This window comes from Chinchilla lanigera, unplaced genomic scaffold (assembly GCF_000276665.1).
Source record: "Chinchilla lanigera isolate Chin_1 unplaced genomic scaffold, ChiLan1.0 scaffold00026, whole genome shotgun sequence".
NCBI classification, from domain to species: Eukaryota; Metazoa; Chordata; class Mammalia; order Rodentia; family Chinchillidae; genus Chinchilla; species Chinchilla lanigera.
In genome coordinates this window covers 1,267,619-1,288,356 of record NW_004955427.1, presented here as the reverse complement: position 1 = coordinate 1,288,356, position 20,738 = coordinate 1,267,619, and the positions used below count along the sequence as shown (strand labels likewise).

General features: G+C 39.4%; 1 protein-coding gene across 3 annotated transcripts in view; it reads right to left on the bottom strand.

Moving 5' to 3' along the window:
* The window catches only part of Col8a1 (collagen, type VIII, alpha 1), a 148,245-nt gene that overhangs the window by 47,438 nt on the left and 80,069 nt on the right, over positions 1–20,738 (bottom strand). For 2 of the 3 annotated variants that reach the window (XM_005386285.2, XM_005386287.2), the window contains exon 2: positions 12,051–12,170. The gene's annotated coding sequence lies outside the window, so the exon portion shown is untranslated. The remainder of the gene's footprint in view (positions 1–12,050; positions 12,171–20,738) is intronic. The other variant, XM_005386286.2, reaches the window with a different exon arrangement.

Genomic DNA, 20,738 nt, shown 5'->3' with positions numbered 1-20,738 from the left:
AATACAACCACCATTGTTAATTCCCTACCACTTTGTTTGTATCTCTGTATTGTGTGTACTGTGCTTGTGATGTTGTAAAATGTTGTATGTCTGTTAATGTTTCCCTCCTTTTATCTTTAAAAAAAAAAACAAAACGGCTAAGGGCGAATGTGCTGATGAGTATAAGGCAATTTGGAATCTTAGATGTGGCTCTTACAAGCTTAGAATTTACAAGGTGGCGAAAACAAGCCACATTTTGGGGTTACCAGTTTGTTAATTGTACAGCTTTTCTGGATGACAGTGCAACCCAAGAAAAATACGTAGAATGGGTGGAAAAGTACTAAGAATGGATGAAAGAGAATGTGTTAGATAAGAGCTGTTGCCCCAAACAAAAATTCTGCTGACATTTTTATTAGGTTTACCTGACAGAATAACCTTTTGTATAAAATGAGTAGGCATGATTCTCTTCTACTTTCTTTTTCCTTTTTCAATTTAGCAACTTATGTCAGCTTTTCTTCATTAATCCACTCAGCAAAGATTTGCTAAATGTTGGGTTTATTCCAGGTACAGTTCTGACTTTGGAGCACACATCAATAAAGACAAAATTGTCCCTACTTTTATAGTGTTTATATGCAGTAAGAATTTAACGTCTTTGCTGTGGGAAGAACAGCTGATCAGTGTCTACTGGAGAACCTAACTTAGTGAAAAGAAACCATTTCTGTCTCAGTGAAGGCTGACAAAAGAATCATTTTCTTAGAACCCATTGGCCCTTGAAGTTTCTCTGTGGGAGAGTAAAATACTCCCTGTGTCTCTCTTTAAACTCTTGCTTATGCCGTTTTGGCTCGGTTCCTAACTTACTGGTGACTTTGGACAGGTCTTTGTGGCACTGTCCCTGCCTCTGAGGCCAAGTTCAGTATGACATAGCTGCCCGAAAGATCAAGACCACGGTTCCCACAGAAAAGCCACAGACCCACCGACCAACCGCATTTCTTCGCGTTTTCACTGTGACATTTTTCTTGAGTGTAATGAATCTCAGATTGATACGCAGCATTCCTTGTTACTGAGCCGTGAATTCACACCTTGTACTTCAAGAAAGAATAGCGAGCTAATTTTCCATGGTTCATATTTATTAAAATGTCTTAAACAGAAGGCCGGCTTTATAATGCTCTGCTGATGAGTCTTTGAAGCTCCTTTACAAAAGAAAATGTAGAAATGTCTTGCCTCATCTAGCTCATGGTCTGTTTCAGGATTTTATCTCAGACTCAGGCTATGGAGTAGAATGACATCACTGTTGCTCTACCTAGCTTTTCCTTGAAAAGCTAATGACATTTGGTAAAGATTCTTGAGTGAAAAATTCTTTTCACTTGCACAAATTACTTCTGAAATCAAGTTAACTGGTGTAATTAGAGGGTTCCATGTTTTAGAAGATGCCCCCTCTGGAGTAAACGCACTGCTATTTATGTAGTTGTTCAGACTCAAAAGTAGAGACAGTTTGATGTCTTTCTTTTTTTCAGGCATCTAATCCACCAGCTACTTTTATGGTTATCTCGTAAAAACGCGGTCCAAGTCGCTATGCCCAGGACATCAGTCATATTGTGCCTGGACCACTGGAGCAGCCTCCGCTGCTGCTTTTGCCCTAGTCTGGTCTCTGAGAAATTAGAGCGGTGACTGAAAAGTAGACCAGGTTTCATCACGCTTTTGTTCCAAACCCTCCTGTAATTCCCCAGCCTGGGGCACCCTCCACGCTGCCAACCCTGCGTGTCCTGACTGGCTTCTGTCTCACACCTGCCTGAGTCGCCAGGCTGCACCAGGGATACTCTTCCCGGCCGGGAATAAGCCGCATGGCTCCCGACCCGGGACTTCCCCGTCGCTGTTCCTCCGGCTGCACTGCCTTCCAGACCTTCTCCCCGCCTTCCGCTCTCCGGTCAGACATTCCCTCCTCTGAGAGGCCCGCATCGAGGCGCTGTCCCCCCATCTTTCTCTGTCCTTTCACCTTACTTGGGTTTGCTTTATTTTCAGACATTGCGTTACTTGGTCATTGGAGTCTTCATTGAGCATGGTCTCTCCAACTCAAAGGAATGGAAATCCCGAGGGTCAAATGGCATTTTTTGCCTCATTCACCACTGACCCCTCCAAACCAACAACAGTGCAAGCTACATAAAATCTTAACACATGTTCACTGAGTGCGTTTAGAGATTTTACTACCCTTTAATTCCAATTAACATTTTATTTCTATTATGTTTGTGTGAAAAACCTTTTTCCTAACTTGTGTATTAGAGAACAGTCATCTTACATCAGGATTTGACTGCTAAACTATAATTGTTGGGGGGCTGGGGATTTAGCTCAGCGGCACAGCACCTGCCTGGCAAGCGCAAGGTTGTGAGTTCGATTCCCGGTACCAGAAGAAAACCAAAAAACAAACAAACAAACAAACTATAATTGTTGGGCAAGCACATGCTTAGTAATTGGGACATGTGCACTCTCAACCACTCATTTTTAAAAAGTCATTTAAAGTTTCTGCTTTAAATTCCTTCAGATTTCTGTGCTTCAGGTTTCCCACTTCTCAAACAGGGCTCGTAACAAAACATTGCTAGCATAACTCAGAATGCTATGATAATTAGACACTGTATATGAAAGTCCGTGGAGTGATATAAGTGTATCTGTTAAAGGGAGATGTTGATCTTCCATCCTACCGTATATCAGTGATTATCCTTAACTCTCTCTACTCTGTGCTTTCCTTTCCCTTCACTGAGTCTTTATGTTAGCAAGTCTTTGCATCATATGTCTTCATTGTATATTTGGAGGTGCAAAGAAACCACTAGTATTTGATTTAATGACCGTGCTTTAGTATTTGTTTTACGAAGTAGAAAATGGTTTGGTAACTGGGACATCTTAGATAAGGAACTAAAAGAATTTATTTTGGTTTCCAAGTCCAAGGAGATCTCTGATATACGAAGACTAAAGAGAGGGGGTCTGCACCTCAATCTTCTGTCAAATATGTGACTTTTTGGTAGGAATCCTTTGATGAGGACTTTTGAGAGGTCCAGAACAGACAGGGGTGTAGAGTTCAAATCTATACTCCAAGCGCAGCATCTAAGAAGAGAAAAAATGTAGATCTCCACGACTGAGCTCCGTATTTCTGTGAACACTGTGAGTGTTGTTATTTACTGTTAACCCTTACGGACAGTGGACCAGGAGGCCAAATCTTTCACATGTGCAAGACAATTTGAGAAAAACCAATACGATTACTGCCTGGCAGTCCTGTTTGGTCTTGTGATCACATTCAGTGGATAACTTCAGCAGTTACTCTAGAATTTAATCTAATAAACTATACTTTTGAGAGTTATAGAACTATGAAAACTAAGTTTTTATCTTTTCTATGTTATAGATGCAAAGATATGGAGCCCAAAGAATTTAAATCACTTGTCTAAGATTGCACAGCAAGTTGGAAATTGCTTCCAAGTCAGTGCACTTTTTACTGCATTACCATGCTTTATGTAGGTAGAAATGTTTCTTTAAGTATTGCACTTGAGCTGACTTCGCTGATAAGAGCAGGAGAAATTATCGTTTCAGTGTGTATTTTACAAAATTTTGCAGACCCATATCTGGGAATTATTTGCAGATAACAGTTGTTTCAGCAATTGTGTTTTAATTGCATTTTTCCAAATTTATTTCTTTAAAGTGATAGGTAAAACTGTATGCACTTATCTTTTACATCATGTTTTGAAATATATAATAGTGGAACAATTATATCTAGCTCATTAATGTATTCCTTACTACAAATAGTCATAACTTTTGTAGTAAGAACACAACATCTACTCAGCATTTTTCAAGAATACAGTGTCATCCTTATGTATCCCCACGCTGTGCACTTGATCTCTTGAACTTACTCCTCCCATTTAACTCTAATTTTGTGTGCTTTGATCAACGTCTTCCCAACCCCTTCCTCAGCAACTGGCTGAGCCTCGGTAGCCACAGTTCTACTCTCTGTTTCTAGGAGGTCAGCGTTTTAAAATTCCACATGAGGGAGATCATCGGGTGTACATTTTTCTGTGGCTAGCTTGTTTGCCTTGACAGTCCCCCCAGATTCATCTCTACGGTTACAGGTGACAGGATTTCCTTCTTCTTATGACCAAATAGTAGAAGAATAAAGACAATGTGATGTATATACACATATATGTCACATTTTCCATCATTGGTCGTGCTGGGAACTTCCTTTATGTCTTTCAGCACCTGTGTTTGAACTGCTGACAGGCTCGCCGGTGTGGCGTCTCCCAGGAGCTGTCTAGGCTCAGGCTCAGCTCTACTACTTTACCTGCTGGTGAACCTCGGGCTAAAAAGTCTTTTAATCACTTTATACATGGTAATTACATATCCTGTGCACAATGGAGAAAATAGTTTTATCTGACTCATGTTGCCGTGTATAACTGAATATAAATAAAAGCATGGATTAATGCCTAGCACGAAGTAAGTGCTACAATGTGTTTATTTTAGCAGTACTGAGATACGGATGTAGTTAAGAGCAGAGCACAGAGACTTCCTTAGAGATTCCCTGGAACACAGTTTTGTAAGTATAAAGCAGCTTCTGCCGGGTGTGGTGGCGCAGGACTGTGACCCCAGCACTTAGGAGGCTGAAGCAGGAGTAACGGCCTGAGTTTGAGGCCAGCCTGCGCTACATAGTGAGTGCAAGGTCCATATAGCGAAACCCTTTCTCAACAAACGAACAAACACGGAGAAAACAGCAGTTTCCAAATTTCCATCATTTCATTCTGTAGATTCTTGCTGCAGTAATTCAAATTCGTCACTAGATGGCAATTGTGGGCCATAAAAATCAGCCGCAGCCCTTCAAAACCAATGGGTCAATGGCATATTGTTTTCTGTGCCTTGTAGCTTGAAACTCAGGCTGTCCCTTCCCCACAGAGCGAGCCTTTAAAAAGCCGTAGCCACCAAAGCTGGCCTTCGGGAGTTGCCCTTGGGGCTCAGCTCTCGGAACCAGTCCTTCTGATGGCAGCTACACAGGAAGTCTGAATTTGCAGTATCAGAAGAGCTTTAGTCCAGGGGCGGTAGGACAGTGTCGGATCTAAGTTGTTCTTAAAACGTATTCTCTGCATCAGCAGCCACAGCATCGCCTGCAAGCCTGGGGGTCTCACAGGTCTGCTGAGCAGGAAATCGGCACTTTAATAACCCTCTCGCTGACCGTGCCTGCTAGAGCCTGAGAACTGCGGACATAAACCAATGTTTGGCATGATATAAATGCTGGCACCGGAAAGGTCTGCAGAGAATATTTTGCCCAGCACTCTATTTTTCCGAGGACACTGAGGCCCAGAGACGTGAAATAGCTCAATGGAGGGAGCAGAGCAAATGCCACTAAAAATGATGGAGTCACAGCACTGCCTCATGTCAGAGCCAGCCTCCAGGGCTGCTGCGTTGTAGGTGCAGCCTTTCCTACCGTGGCCCTTGCTGCTACCCTCGCCTCCACAGCGAGGCCACTAGGTGCACACTGCATCTTGAAAAAACCAGTTATGTATTTATGTATATGCGGCTTTGTTTGTTTTAATAAACATTTCATGGGGGCATAAAATTGAATGTGATACCTTCCTCTCAATCCAGTGTGTGTGTGTGTGTGTGTGTGTGTGTGTGCATGCATCTGTGCACGTATGTATGTACGGGCTATGGGAGCGAGGGGGAATCAAGTAAAAGTAGTCATCTTCTGAATTGCGAGGAGGCGCACCTTGGGGAACAGATGAGCGCAAGGAAGCTGAGGGAAGAGCGGAAACCTCCGATCCGAACTCTGCGTGTGAGTAGGAGTTCGCTAGATGCAGAGAGCGGGGAAGGGTGTTTGGAGAGAAGGATCAGCCTGGACATGGAGCCGTGCAGCTGTTTGGGCAGTCACAGGCTTCGGGGAGAAGGCTGCGGTGGGGGCGGGCTACGTTACAAGTCATGGTGGTGGTGATGATACTAATATTTGGCACTGAATGCTAAATACGTGTTAAAGCTCTGTACAAAGGATTTTACATCTATTATCAATCATTTAATCTTTAAATAGTCTTGTCAGTGTTTAGTCTTATGCTTATTTTATAGACGACAGTGAGCACACATATATGATCTATTTGCCTAAAATCACTTGTCACCATTTGAATTTCTTCAACACACATTAGACTTAGAAGTTTGATGTTTCCTTCTCAGGACTCTATAGTATGAAGTAAGTGTGTGTTTGTGAGGGATGTTGAATATATTCTTAATGAAATAATTTCATTAGAAGCACGCTTTTTATAAATGCATGAAATTAGGAAGCTTTTGACAGCCTTTTTAACTCAAGAAATGAAGGTTCTGCTGTTCTTCCAGCTATCAGCAGCTTTGGAGGTAGCCTGTTTCTCATGATTTTAGACACTCTGAAAAGTTTTGTTGGACTCCCTAAGAAAGGAAGCTGAGCATTTAGTGAGTGACCGGATCTGAAATAACTGGCTTTTTAGTTTCTACTTTATAAGCATTCATAAGCATGTCGATCACGATTTTTCACAACCAGCATCAGCATCTTTCCTTCACTGCACACGTGTCCACAACTAAACTAAAAATTCAGGTGGGACAGTTACAGTGGGGTTTAAGATGCTGCCCTAGTTCTTCCTCTGTGAGCTTCCGGGTGCTCCAAGATTCTTTGGGATGTTTCTGAATGATTTTACTTTTTCCTGAGAAAAGTATTTTTTCGCTTGGTAGTTTAGGCATCTATAAAATATTGGTTTGGGATGAGATAATCTAGAAGGTCTCTTTCAGCTCTAATTGTCTAGGGACTTTTGATTAAATGGCACAAAACTAATTTCTGAGTTTTTAAATAGTAGAACTTGTTTTTTATAAGAAGTTGTCAGATCAAATATTTCTCCATGAGTTTTTAAGTGGGATCTCTAAAATAGCTTGATATTTTACTTTTTAAGATCACTAAGACTCTCTCCAGCTCAAAGATACGTTTGACAAACAAAATACATATCTCAGGAGATAATACTAGGGATGAAAATTGCCGGTTTGTTTCAGGTGCTAAGAGGTACACTTTGCACCTTGGTTTGTTTTTCTGATTGCTACAGTAACTCTTTCAGGTCTTACAAGCTATATCTACACCCGTGCTCACAGCTCAGAGTAAACTTCCTGAAGAAAATCTAGAGAACTTAAATCAGTTTTCACCTTCCTTGTCTAGAGATGTCAAATAAGCTACAGGGTGATTTATTTTGAAAGAACAAGCCATAAAGTCTAGGAAAAGTATTTAAAGCATATTATTATTAGTTTTTAAAACTTTGTGATTGAGAACATTTGTATTTTACCACTCTGAACAGTTAGTCTTTCTCACTTGCAATCAACTTTTTAGTCAATTACAATAATGCTTCAATTTACTTCTGTTCATTTTCAAAATTTTACCTAAAAGTATAAATAAGGACATAGAACTACCTAAAATTCTGCTACTTAGAATTGGCTGTTGTTAATACTAAAAATTCTATTCTAGGTAAGCATGACCACTAAGAAATTGGCAATGTGTGTACGTTCTATTTTTAAATCTTTTAAAATTAATGTATTTTAGCATATATACATTATTTTAAATCTGTACCTTCAAAGGTAACATAATTATTCCTCTATGAAAATTTATAAAACTCTTTGGTCTTCATTATTTTGTAGTTGTCCACACCATTCTGACTCTCATCTCTTTTTATCTGTTTTCACTTCTGCTTGTTCCAGAAAAGATTTAAGGTAGTTTCAGTCCACTTTCTTGCCCATTTAATCTTTAAATAGTCTTGTCAGTGTTTAGTCATGTATGGGTGTAACGTATAGAGGAAAGCAAACCTCTGAAATTGAAAGTTCATGATGCTTTCGCTTGAGATCTTTGCTTTATAAACAATAAGTAAGTTTTAATGCACCGAGGAATAGTACCATAAAGATTTCTTTTAGAACATGGCAGAACCTCTCCTTTGTTAACTGTTGTTTATAAGTATACATTTTTCAAAAGCATTGCTGGGTGTGGTGGTGTATGCCTATAATCCCAACACACAGGAGGCTGAGGCAGGAGGATCAGGGTGAGTTTGAGGCCAGCCTGGGCTACAAAGTGAGACACTGTCTCAAAAAACAAAAACAAAAAGATAACCATGTTCACAAGCTACCGATTTGTGTGCTTTTGGGGGCAGAACTCCAATCAATATTTTGCAGTGTCTAGAACTATTCCTGGCCTGTTACACTTTCTAAACAAATACTTATGGAGCTCAAATTAATAGAATGGAATCAATTCCAAATATTCAGTAATGTCAAGTCAGTACTGTGGGTACTGAACAGTAGAATTCCATAGTCTAGCACTGTCCTATAAAAACATGATGTAAGACACATATGTAACTGTATATTTTCTATTAGCCACATTAAAAAAGTAAAGAGGTGAAATTAGTCTTATTGATTTATATTTAATTATACATTAATTTGCATGTATTAATTTTATTTGACTCTGTATATTGAAAATATCATTTTACCATGCAATCAGTGTAAAAAGTATTAATGCAATGTTTGCATTTTTAAAGTTCCAAGCCGTAGAAGTTCAGCACAGCGCATCTCCATGAACTCTGACCACATGTCCGGTGCGTGGCTGGGGTCGGCCACCCCGCGGGGGCAATACCACCGTAGTAATTCCCGCTTTTGCTCAGTAGGGGAGTCCAGAGAACAGGGCCGTGGTGTAGAGTAGGAAAAAAGTCCGCTCAGAACCTTAGAATGTATCTGCTCCTGGCTCTGACATTTGATGCTGATATGACTATGAGCACATGATTTCCTTTCTTGATCTCAAATGCCTAGCATACTCTTCTCTGGAGGCTATGGGGCGGGAAGTAAGATAGCGTATGTGAAAAAGTGCTCTGTTAAACCGTAAGGCGCCATCCACACGGAAGGCCTCACTGCCTCCTTTACTGTGGATTTACTCCCTGAGCTGTCCCAGGCCACGTTCCAAGTTGGTAGCGCAGTCAGTGATAGGGTCTGGGGCTTCTGGCTTCTAGCCACCTGCTTCAGCTAAGGGCTGTTTATACTCAGCTAGTTTTTATTTTTAAAGTCCTTTTATTTTAAAAATTGAGGAAAGATGAGCACGGCAATAAGAAGTAAATTTCACGTTGAGCAGTTCGGGTCTTTTGGGCCACTGCCATAATGTTCTACAGTAAAATCACACTATTTATAAACATATATACTCAGAATTACCGCCATCAAAGCTTGGACTTTATTGCTGTCATATAATATAAAACCCCATGTTCTTTAACAACTGTTAAATTGAACTGTGGTTTCCCTACTTTATTTATCTCCAAAACATAGTACACCCACAAGAAAGCCCTTCTATAGTGGGCTGGGTTAATGAACCAGTTGCTGATCAGTTTAGTAGGTTTCCCATGGAGATTTTTGGTTACAGATAGAGATCATTAATTCCTATATGCAAGACACTGCCTCTCTAGTGTGAATCCAGTGACACATTAATGTGGGAATAATTCAATCCAATCCATGTTATTTAGTACTTACAACATGTAAGGCACATTACATATTTTAATGTTCAAAAGGAGTTTGTTTCTGTAATTGTCACTTAGGTATATACATTATTCAACGGAGAAAAATAAGACCTATTTCTACCAAAATATCCATCATATATGAATGAGGAATGTATATTTTTGGAAGGTAAAATGTGATCTGGAAAGGACTTCTAGATTATTAAAAAAAATTAAAAAGTTATATCTGTACTTTCAGAGAGCATAAAAAGGATTAGTTATGACCTGTTTTTATTTCTGTAATTATATGCCTATTATGATATTCATATTTAATTTTTTGGATTATTTTCTGCATTTGTGTCAAATGAACTTCATAAAACTTAAAACTACATAAAATATTTAAGTATGAGCCCAGTTCATTTTCACAAAGAAGAAGAAATATATTTAAAAAGTTCTTTACTTTCTTCTTAATCAAAATTCTGTAAAATAACTTTTACTGATTATTTTCACTTGAAAACTCTATTTAAGCTTCAGAATTAATGACCACACGGAATACATGTAATGTTTGTTTTCATGTGCTGAATCACTGCTGTTGATTATTGAATGAAATAGTTTATTGAGTGACTTTTACATTTTATTACCTTTGCCCCTTAGTTCAAAAACAAATAGCTTAATTTTTAACAAGTTCAACGAGACATTTTTGATATTTTACTATAGCTTCATAGCGGTTCCTCCCTTCTGCACTGGAAGAACCGTCATTTGCATTTTTATGATTTCGTTGAACATTATTATTGTAACTTTTTATTGGGTGAACCTATCAATGCCCTTGGCAGCAAGATTTTGTTACACGAAGCCCAGAAGCTGAACCTGTTGGTTACAATAGCTACAGAGCTTTTCTGGATTAAGCTCAGAGCTGCGTCCTGACACTGTGAGTGGAACCTGTGGCATGTGTCTTTCATCACCTTCTCCGAAATCCTTGATCAGCTTGAGTCCCATAACCTGCCGTCTAAATAAGCATGTACTTTTTATTTAATGATTTTTCATTATAAATATTTCATTTGGAGAATATCTGACTTTGAGGGAAGCCAGCCAAAATAATTGGTGGTATATATACTACAAATGTACTGCCTTAGTAACACCATTAATGTGCAGTGTTTACGTTTCTCCGAGAACTCTGAATGGATTCATTCTGCACCAGGGGTCCCCGCCCCGGCCCCGGGGCTGTTAGGAACCCGACTGTGCAGCAGGAGGTCAGCAGGCGAAGCTCAGAGTCTGTTACACTTGCTCCCCATTGCTCGCCTTACTCCAGAGCTCTGGCTCCCGCAGATCCGCTGCAATGCTAGGTTCTCACAGGAGTGTGAGCCGTACCGTGAACTTCACATCAGGGAGACCTAGGTTGTGCATTCCTTTGATTCATTCAGAGCACGCTCACCCCCACCCCGTGAAACCTGTCCCTGTGCCAGAAAGGTTGGGGGCAGCTGTTGGAGACAGGATGTGGCCACACGGCGTTGACTATCCTGAGAGAGGTTGTTTGCCTTTTGTTCAGGTGCACCCTAGCGAGAACACAAAAATCGGAGGAGTCTCAGCAATTTATTTTTTCAATTTTGAAATAAAATCAAACAAGCTATAAAGAGCCGTTGTAGTAGTATATAGTAGGAAATTTTGAGTCATGTGTCTAAAAGTCACACTTAAAACCAGGCAATAGTAATAAGCATAGGATGGCTGTGGGTACTCTGAGATAATGTCTGCTTCTCAGAAATGGATGGTATGTTGTAGTTTTTTCCCATCAAAGTTCAAAAGTTAATGATGTACTTTATGTTTTTATTGCCTCTGTTGAGACATCAGTTACGGAATTCAAGAGACTCTAATATTCTGTTAGTTTTCACTGTGGATATATTCAGTATCACATATGAATAAAACTATATTTGTTATATCATGTTCTATTTCGTGCATCTTAGACTGTCTTTAGGAAATTTTAGTACCTATCACTTCAGTCATCTGAAAGGAATCACTTCTTCATTACAGCTCATAACTTAAAACTATAAAGTATCAGCTGGAAGAAAATTGGCTCAATTAAGAGAAATATGATAATAGCACAAAAACACATGCAGACATGTCTGGGAGATGATAAGATTATTTTAATTTTCCCATTTGTACTGGAATTATTTATTTTACAAATCTCCAAATCTTTTATTACTTGAAATCCTTTGCTGAATCATGAAAAGAAGCTTAAGTTAGCAATTTTTCCCTGCAAAATCTAGCTGCTAGCATCTGGTGAACATTTGGATACCTAGTCAGGTTCAATGGAAATGATTATTTTAAGACTCTATTTCAACATGCCTGGGCTTAAAAATCAGCTAGGATCATACTCAGCACATGTATATTACTCTGAGGGATTAAAAAAAACTTAGTAACAGTGATCTCAAGTCTCTTGCAGCAATGCAGATAAGTTGGGAGGCAGGGTAACAGGATGTGCGGGCAGGCTGGACGTGTGCCGCCACGTGCCCGTGTGGCCCTGGACGGTGACGGGCTGCTTCCCCCGTGGGCCACCCCACAGCGCGGCCCCTGCCCGCCACTGCTGCTGCTACTTACATTTAAACTCGGCTGCCCGTCAGAACTGAGGACCCGTGTCCGTGCCTGTGCCTTTCTGCGGCGCCCCTGGGGCTGCTTTCTGCGTCTTCACTGGATGTTGCTTGGCTTCCAGGACAGCTTCTGGGAAAAGAAGATACTTTTACTCAACTGGAAATGTAGTCAGAAGCAGAATTATCATCAAAGTGCATTGCTCTGGATCAGAGGAGAAATTACACAGTAGAAATGCAGAAATCCATACTTCAATAAAAATGCTATTATTTACCGAAATTCAATTGCACATTGAGGATATAATGGAGGCCTTGTCCACCACTTAGGAGCTAATAGTTTTTGTCTCTGGGGAGTCAGGTGTGCACTTGCTTATTTTTACACATACATCGCTGTGGTCAGGGTCTGGAGTGGCTCCTCGGGTCCGTGTGTTTCTAAAGCCTTGTTGCTAGCCTGTGGCCCCGCTGGGAGGTGGTGGGATCTTGTGAACTGTGCTTGGTGGAGAAGAATTCACTCCGGGCAAGTACTTCACGGAGTTACTGAGACCCTGGCCGTCCTCTGCTCTTGCTTCCTAGTTGCCATGAGGTGAGCAGGTTTTCTTAACCGCTGGCTCTCACCACGACGTACTGTATCACTCCAGGCCCAGAGGAGCAGGGCCAGCCGACCACAGGCCGAGCCCTCTCCAGTGGTGAGCCAAAACACACCATGTCCTCTTTTTATATCGCTTCTCTCAGGTATCTGTTATGGTCGTGGAAATCTGATTAACACCTACCACATGCATAAATTTCATTCACATAGAAAATGGAGTATATATTTTTATTATTTTTCATGGTTATACACCAGATTTTCATTCATTCAATTTTCGTCAGTATACAGTTGGGACAATTTTGAGAGGATTTTGGCATCTGCTATAGAGGAAGCAAATTTGAGGAAAGACTATCTCAGGAAGAAAACAGGTTTATTCGAGAAAAGTGAACTTTTTGAACATGTTTTCCACCCAATTTGTACACAACAATATTTGAGTTAGAAATTATTACTGTTTTTTTTTTTTTTTTGGTACTGGAAATTGAACTCAGGACCTTGCACTTGCTAGGCAGGCACTTGTGCTGCTGAGCTATATCCCTAGCCCAGAAATTATTCTTAGTTATTTGTCAAATTAACTTTGATAGGACTATAGTTTGACAACATTTTCAGACTGTGTTTGAACCTTTGATATGATTTAACTAGTGAAATATTTTTATACTTTATAAATTTTCTATCATCTAGACAGTTTATAAATCAAGTGGGATTTCTCCTTACTTATACTGAATTTCAGAAACTTAATTCTGTGTTTGGAGTAAAATGCCTATTTTGTTTTGGTCTGTTAAGGTTTGAACAGGAACAACGCTAGCAAATTAAATAAAAATATTTGAGTGCAGCATTGGGAATCCAGGTTAGGTGATTTGCAGTGTGATATAAGCAGTACAGTTTGGAACAGAATTGTCTGATGCAATAGCCTGTTGTAAGGCAAATATTCTCTATTTTTATCGTTCAGTAGGCAGACACTTGTCCCATGTGGCTATTTAACACCTGAAATATGGCCAGTGTGATTGAAGAGCTGAATTTTCCACTTTCCTTAATTTCAATTTATTTAAGTAAAGGACCAGAGGCTACAAGCTTTCACCCTGGAGAATGTAGTTCTAGAGTTCCTCTGTGTTTGGTACTCAACATGAGATATATGTCTTCTGTCTACTGAATATCTGTAAGACTCTAGTGTCTCCAAAGCTCAAGGGTGAGGCTCTGACAAGTGGCCTCCATTTGAAGCCTGCACCATGTTTATTCAGGCCCAAAGGGTAGATACAGTACATTCTGAACTTTGGCTCAACTTGTGGATATTCAAACACAAGTTCAGGTTAGCCATAGGTGATCTGAGAATTTTCCATCTCTGGAAAGCCATGGGATCTCAGAATATCTCTAACAGTGAAGTTCAGGGACAGTAAATGGACTCAAGAGTTTGACATTTCCAGTGTACTGCTTGTGTGCTTGGACTCATTGCAGAAGACTGGCAGATATCAGATATATGTGAAAGAGGTACTCCACAGACACAGGTGCCTCCATGAAACATAACTTTGTAGATTATTTTTTTAAACTCCAGATTCTGATCAGATATCAGGAAGGGGCTGATAAATACTTTTTGTGCCTCTTCTCATATCCTTTAATAAATATTTATTGAGCAAGGCACAATGCTGAGTGCTGAGTGTTGAAAATAAACTGGATACAACCCTTGCCCTCATGATGATGTATTAGACAATGATTTTTTCCAGTGTTCTCTTCTTCCAAAAATTAGTTTTTCTTTTTATGTATCATGAAAAGATACACAAGATAAATAGAATGCTGAGGATCGTTACCAGGTGTACATTATCTAATTCAATTTACTTCTTTCTAGACAGCAGTTACAGATTTGTATTTAGGTAGATTTTTTTTTTTTTTTTTTTTTTTTTTTAGAATTCAATTTTGGATTTACAGGAAAGATCCAGATACCTCAGCTGCCATTTTTGGACTACGAGATTAGCATCATCATTTAACATTTATTGTGTGTTTACCAGGTATGCTTAAAAGGGGTTCCTTCCTAAACCTGAAGAATACCCTCTAAAATAATTATTAATTGAAATATTTTTTGTGGCTGTTAACGTAACAACATTAATTTTTACTTGGCCACTCATAACAGTGTAAGAGAGTGCTATAATCACTGTTTAGGAAATAAATCAAATTATTCAGCATTCAAACACCACTTTAAGTCATGAAGGGCAGTGCTGGCTACACAGGTATCTGTAACTAAGAGTATTTCAGTTTATTTTGAAAGAATGAGCAGAAATGTGGAAAGTGCTAAGTAAGAGCTATTTAGTCACATTTTTTATTCTTTACACAGCAACTGTATAGTCAAATGTATGGTTCCCCCCAACTTACATTTATTAGAGAATTTTCAAATGTGTCACTGATGGAAATTTAAGAATGAACAGAATTAAGAATTGAATGAGTGGAACCGCAACATCTAGTACTTAAATATCTGAAAATCAAAAAGTGATTTCCCCAAATATGTTAGTTGATAATGTCCTGGATTTTTGTAGAGAGACATTTTGAAAATGATTTTAAAAAAATAAATTAAATAGCAGTGGAGGAACCCAGAAAGACTAAAGAGATAATTTTATTCATAAATATGTAAAAATAGTTACCTACAAAATCATCATGCACAAAATTAAAAGGAGAAAGGCTATTCATTTTCTTTCTCAAAAAAATGTTATACCCCGCGGGGGCCTAAAGCATGACAAGCTCCAAAGAATCTTCTGTGTTGCTTCTCATTGGATTTGGGGGTGGTGATGGCTGCTTTGACCGAGGGAGCACAGTGACAAGTGATAAAAGACTGTGAAGATTCTGCCTCGTTTCCTGGAGTGCTGGCTTTTCCCCACGCCTGTGCGCAGTCTGACTCCCTTAAGGCCACGAGGCAGAGGAAGCCACATGTAGGTGATCCCCACAGGTAAGTGTTCCAGTTGACGACGCAAGGGCAAAGCGCAGCCTTCTTCTGTCCTTGCCAGGGCACTAAAGAGTGGGGTCCTGGAGTCCTAGTTCATACCAGCTAGCAGATCAGGGGAAACCTCCCACACCTTTCTGCCTGAATGGCTGAGTTATAAACTTGTAACATAAAAATGTTAATTGTTTTAAGCTGCTAGGTTTTGATGTAACTTGTCATGCAGCAGATACAACTGGAACACAACCTCTGTGTGTGTTATATTTTTACACTAAAGAAATTTTAAAAATTGAGTGTGAAGTAGGCACGTGGCACATGCTTGTAATTCTAGCACTCTGAGAGGCTGAGACAAGAGGACTGCAAGTACCAGCCTAGCCTTGTACTTGTGTGACTTAATGTCACTTAGTGACTTGATGAGATCCTGTCTCACAATAAAAAATAAAAAAGACCTGGGTGTATAGCTCAGGGCAAAGTTCTGGGTTTAATCAACAGTTGCGAAAAGACAAAGTAAAAGTCATCAAGACATTCTAGGGAACTGTTGGCAGAAGTTGACAAAGACAGCCTCACTATCTTTCTTATACAAGGTCTTTCAAATTACCAGAAAAAATACTAACATTATATAGTGAGTTAAAGTGGAAAATTAAATAAATAGGTAATTCAAAAAAGGAATTTAAGAAAATGAATGAACGTGTAAGAAAGCATTTAACCTCATTAGTAATTAAGGAAGTATGAATTAATGATGAAGTTAATGAATTTAAAATTGTACCTATCAAATTGGAAAAGATGAAAAATATTTAATGTTGGTTTGGGTTAAGTGAGAGAGTAAATGGCACAAACTTTCCAGAAAATAACTGGATATTATATGTCCAGAACTTTAAAAGTAGCCATAATGTCTGAAGATTCTAGGAATCTAAGAATTCAAGAAACATTTTAGGTAGCAAAATTGTAGAAACAAAATAAATGTTAATGTAATTAGATAAATTATGTATTTTATATTTGTGAATATAATATTATTATTTAGAATTATAGTTTCAAGACACTTTATTTGCTAATATTGACCTGGGGGAAAAAATCTAGGGCTTTAAAGTGCATATAGATTGAGGTAATTCTGGCCTTGCCATTTACTTTGCTGAATATTTAAAAATTGCATTTACTAAATTTCATGAAGGTCATGAGACTTTCTAGTTTTTCTGCAAGAAATATAAGTCTACATACCTATTTCACTGGGTGTGGTGGTAAATGAGTTCATGTATTTATGAATAAAAAGCACAGTAGGTTTATTTTACAATTATAAGCACAGTCATCTCTAAATAACCTTATCTCTTTCCTTGTAATCTAAAGGCACTATCTGGGCTCCATCCTCAAATCCATACCACTTTCCAAATTTATTACAAGGTTCTTCCACTCTGGCTGCCCCGCTTCCTATGTCTCTTCCTACCACACTCCAGACCCCAGGCCACAGCTAGAAATTTTGAAAACCAAACCAAAACAAATTGACTTCATTTTCTTGCTTCATTCTATCCACTGTTGCTCTTCAAATAGCACATACACTTTGAATAATGGAAATAACATTATGCCATTCTCCTGCTTACAAACCTCACCTCTTGTACCCAATAGCTACCCAGTTTTCCTCTTGCGGAAATGCAGTACCAGACACTGACAGTGTAAAGCAGGAGAGATGTATTTTGTATCCGTGACCTTCCCTGGTGACTGGCTCCAAGGCAGAAAGGCCCTGGTGGAAAGTTCTGCGCAGAGCAGAGCTGCTCACCTCAGGCTGGTCAGGAAGTGGGCGGGATGGGGCAGAGAGAGACAGAGACAGGGAAAGGAGAAGCCCGCGAGGGAGAGGTACCCACTGAGCCACCTCTCCCAACCAATTTCCACTTTCCAACAGCTGCCGAACTCCCCAGGGAAGAATCTCCTGATGAGTGCAGAGCCCTGTGATCCACCCTCCTGCCAACTCGAGGCTTTTGGGGAATACCCCATGTTATGCTTTGTGTCTGGGGGTCCTCCCACATCCTCATGAAGTCGTGGGCAGGCTTCTAGATTTATCATTGATTCATGGTCCAATGTTGGAATTATGGGTGTGAGTGCTACGCGTACCGCGGGGCGGGTAGTTTGCATATGTAAGGGAGGGGAAGGGGCTTGCTCTTGGCCGCTCCTCCCTTCTTGCTCTTGTTGCTTTTGCTGTTTTCCACTGTTATTAACTGTTGCCTCTGCCATGAGCCACTCTGCCTTGGAGCCAGCTGAGTATGGACTGAAACCTCCACCAACTGTGAGCTAAATAAGCTTTTCCTTCCTTAATTCTGGGTGTTGGGTATTTTGTCCCAGCAATGAGAGAAAAGTAAGCAAGACACACCAGATCTCAACCAAAGCACCATAGCACTTGGCATAACTCTAAACTTCTTTCCTGACTTCTGAGTTCCACAGGAGTCCTACTCTGCTGATCTGCAGCCCTCTCCTTGTTCTGTACCCTTTAACCATACTGACTTTCTAAATGAAAGTACAATGCTATTTGTCACTTTTAGGCCTTTGCTCTTCTTTTCTTCTCGAAAGCTTTCTCTCCAGAAAACCGAAGGAGTGGGTTCTTTGTCATTTAAAGCTCAGTTGAATATCATTTCCTCAGAAAGCTCTGTTTACCACCCAATCTAGACTCAGCTACTCATTTTTATATATCTATAATCAAACTCTCTTTAATTATATATTAGTATTTATCTCTTCCTTCATTATGTATCTTATTCACTTATAGTCTGCCTCAACACCAGCACTTTTCTCTCTTCAGCCCCTTTCTGAGAACAGGGAACTTGTTTGTGTTGGGTACTATGACATCTCATGCAATAGAACCAGGCCTGGCACATGGAGATGTTCTATAAATACTTGCTGGACTCCTTATAAATAAACACATTTGTATGTCTGAAACACAGAACTTAGCAGAGCAAAAGAAACAAAACTTGAGATTATTTTTAAAAAGCCAGAAGCGGTAAACTATATTGGTATTTTAAAAAACTTTGATGGCTTTGATTAGAGTTCATTATATTGCTTCAATTTTGAAACAAGAAAAAACCACAAACAAAATCACACCAGCATAAAATTTTTTCAGGAGTGTGATGAGAGCTCCCCTGTCAAATCAGATACTTTTAAAACTATATCATCACTCAACAGACTCCTTTCTTTGAAGTGGAAAATGTTCCCTTTCCACCAATATTTTTATTGCTGCTGAACATATGATTTATTTACTGGGTCTGGAACAAATCTTACTAAAATGACTTTCTTTTCAGCACTGATAGTGTTGAAAACAAGGTTTCATTTTTTGAGACTGCTTAACACATGCATCTAGAATATGTCCTAATTACTCCGTTGGGTTAATGGCACTTAAAGCTGTTCTTGATATCATTCACTCTGGGATGCAGAAGCCTTATGAGTTGGGCTTCAGTGACCCGGTATAATCATAAGATTCTACAGCAGCCAGGGAGGTCTATTTCTATGAAACCAGTGCAAAAAATCTGAACTTCTATTCTCAATTGCTATTTATGGATATATCATAACATTTCAGAATATATAACATTTTTTCAGACTTTCAGGCATAAGTTTCAATATGTGTTTCAGCATTGTGGATCCTGACTACCAACTGAATTTTCTCTACGAAGCAGGATGGTTACGTTCTGATGGCTCTTGACGGAAAAGGAAATTCATGTTTGTTAAACATGTCCTTTGGATCAGTCTCCTTGCTAACTGTGTTATGTACCGAGTTTCAGTTAATTCTTATAACTATGCATTGAAAGGGTAAAGGTAGTTGAGCTGGGGATTTAGCTCAGCGGCACAGCGCCTGCCTGGCAAGCCCAAGGTCGTGAGTTCGATCCCCGGTACTGGAAAAAAACCAAAATAATAATAATAATAATAATAATAATAATAATAATAAGGGTAAAGACAGTGAGATGAAAGACTTTGTTCTTTCACCCAGTTTTGAAGGAGAAGACTGGTAAATTATGGATCATCAAAACAATGAAGTGTTCAGTCTTATCCCGTTGATATCATCCGAGGGTTTGGTTTCAAGGTTTTCAGGGAACGCTGTATGTTACTGCACAGGCCCGTGGTCATCGTCTGACACAGGAAAAACGCTCACTGATGCGAGTGCTGTTAAGCTGGATAGAAGACTTCACAGGAACTGCACATTCATGTTTTGAAGTGTATGGACTTGAGAAAAGACAACTAGTGGAGGACCCTTGATGTTCCCAGAGGCGATTCTTATCTTTCCGTAGAATAGCACCCAGTGTGGGCTGCTTGTCATATTCCCAGGAATGTAGAGAGCCGATTTTCAGCTTTACATCCCCCCTTGTTCCAAAAACTTGAAGTTGAAAAGTCTCAGATAAAGCTCTGATTATAAAATCCATTTGTTCTAAACAGAATAAATTCTAAATTAACGACTAAATCCTGACAAATTGGAAGAAAAGAGAAGGTTGCTGAAGGATGCACTGAGGCATCCCTGAGGGTCTGCGTTAGTATGTCATTGGCTTTTATTTAAGTTTATTACAATTAGAGGGACATCAACTTGCCTTTCATCCTTTTTTTTTTTGGTAGTAGGAATCAAACTCACGCTTGCTAGGCAGGCACAGTGCCGCTGAGCTATATCCCCCGCAACTTTCCTTTCTTCATAAAATCCACATAATTGTCTCATGACTATACTTCATGGTTACAAAGTTCAAAGGAGCTAAGCCTAAATTATCTAGTAAAAGTCTGATGATCCTTAAATATTTAAAGTGTATATGAAATGTTTGGATTCTGTTAATTTAGAGTAAGAAAAGGAGGAGTGAGAAATTCATTTTCACTTTGATATGCAGATGAATTTGAGAATAGGTGTCCTTAGTTTGCAAAGTTGGGAAATAGAAACTTCCATGGCAGGAAGATAAAGGAAACCCTTCCTACAGTTTAAGTGGTAATGTTCGACAGAAAATATCTTTTGAGATTTTTATTCTAGGTGTATGTGTCAGATACTTTTGTACTAGACAGAAATATATCAACTGTTTCCCAGAAGGTCCTTATTTTCACTGAGGAAATCTGGAAGATAAAATTTTAGCCTTTTCAAATAAAACCATTGGATGAAACTTCAGACAGGGGGCTGGGGATTTAGCTCAGTGGCAAAAGCGCCTGCCTGGCAAGCGCAAGGTCGTGAGTTCGGTTCCCGGTACCGGAGAAAAACCAAA